This window comes from Anneissia japonica, unplaced genomic scaffold (assembly GCF_011630105.1).
Source record: "Anneissia japonica isolate Jap-2015-1 unplaced genomic scaffold, ASM1163010v1 scaffold18900_len76414_cov96, whole genome shotgun sequence".
NCBI classification, from domain to species: domain Eukaryota; kingdom Metazoa; phylum Echinodermata; class Crinoidea; order Comatulida; family Comatulidae; genus Anneissia; species Anneissia japonica.
The window spans coordinates 59870-61458 of record NW_022741836.1 but is presented as its reverse complement, the minus strand read 5'-3'; the positions used below and the strand labels follow the sequence as shown (position 1 = coordinate 61458).

At 32.2% G+C, this 1589-nt stretch overlaps 1 long non-coding RNA gene across 1 annotated transcript in view; it reads left to right on the top strand.

Moving 5' to 3' along the window:
- Positions 1–905: 905 nt before the first annotated feature.
- LOC117118924 overlaps positions 906–1589 on the top strand; it is a 6178-nt gene continuing 5494 nt past the window's right edge. Inside the window, exon 1 of the long non-coding RNA XR_004447111.1 lies at positions 906–1065. This is a non-coding gene — a long non-coding RNA (uncharacterized LOC117118924). The remainder of the gene's footprint in view (positions 1066–1589) is intronic.

The window sequence follows — 1589 nt, the reverse complement described above, 5'->3', positions numbered from 1 at the left end:
ATATTGAATAATTATTCTTGTTACTATCAATTACTCATTCCTAAGCACATGATTTTATGTATTTTAATGTGCTTTAATATTTTGGTTTGCTTTTTTATACCCTTCATTTTTTGGAGGCAATTTTGAATAAATTGAAATATAATTGGCTTATCTTGAAAAAGCAACCACTTTATTAATTATTGTTGAAGCCAGACGAAATTACCCCTATATAGACCCTATATATGTTTATGTATCTGGTATATAGGAATATACCTGATCACACATATTAATGAATATCGCTCACACATTCATATACTGAGATTTACATATAGATATGAAGACAAATAGTAGTAGTCAATGCATAGTCATTCGACCGTAACATACGATGTTAGTCCATTGATGAAGCCCTAACCGGCAAAACGTTTGGAATAACCTGAAATTTACAACATATTATGCTTTTGAAGTCTTCTTTGTTCATATTCAACCAAGGCATGGACTCGAATCTGGGATTTTTTGCATACACGTCAAACATCATTACCACTTGGTCACGAACACATTCAAGTGCCAGGTAGAATTTTACCTGCTTTCTTATTTTTTTTTTTTTTTTATCGTGTCTGACATCACGATGTTTATATAGTGCTAATATCGCACGTGCCTAGACGCCCCTTCTGTGCATTATTTTCAGCCTGTTTGAACTTGAATGAGATACTTGCATATAAAGTGATTTTAAATTAAGGCATGGAATAACCAAAAACACAGGAAGTAGGAAAATACAATATAAATTGAAACTTAACAAAAGAGGAATCTGACAATGAAAGAAAAAAAAATACTCGGACTCGAAACCTTTAGCATACAGGGCGACTGCCATAGCAACTGGAATCACTAAGAAGGAATTGTGGTGTTCAAGTGTAAGGTAGAATCTGATTTTTATGGTGCTAATATCGCATGTGACTAGACTACAATTTTCAGCTTCCTGGATCTTGAATAAGATACTTCCAACCGCAACTCGAACCCGGTATTTTTCGCATCCAGGGCGAACGTCTTAGCCACTTGACTACGAAGGCATTTCGGTGATTCAAGCGCCAGGTAGAAAGTTTTTTCCATGCCTTATATATTCAAAAAAAATTTTTAAACAGCGTTCTTCTGTACAGTACAGAACGTAGCATACAGTAGTGTGGAAACGTATAGTCGAAACAGCAGGCCAATGTAATTAATGGGTTTTAAATGTTACGATTTTAAAAATACATCAAATGACGCTGACATTATTTTTTTAATTACTTTCACAAGGCTGTGTTTTTTTTTCAATACCAATAACACATGCAACAGTATTAATATTTAGAAAAAGAGTACCAACATTTTTTGTTCTTTTTTTCATTGAACGTATTAAACTTGATTTAATTATTTGTTTATAATATAATTTGTTTATAATATAATAAAAACTAGAAATTGCAAATTGCAAGTGAAGTGCTGCGAAGTACAACTGCATAAAATGTTCTTCGAACAAAATGATTTATGCGAATCAAGTGAAAATAATGAATAATAAAAATATAACAAATAATATGAGCACGACCCATTGTCTATATATTATTAGAACATCGTTGGTACAATAG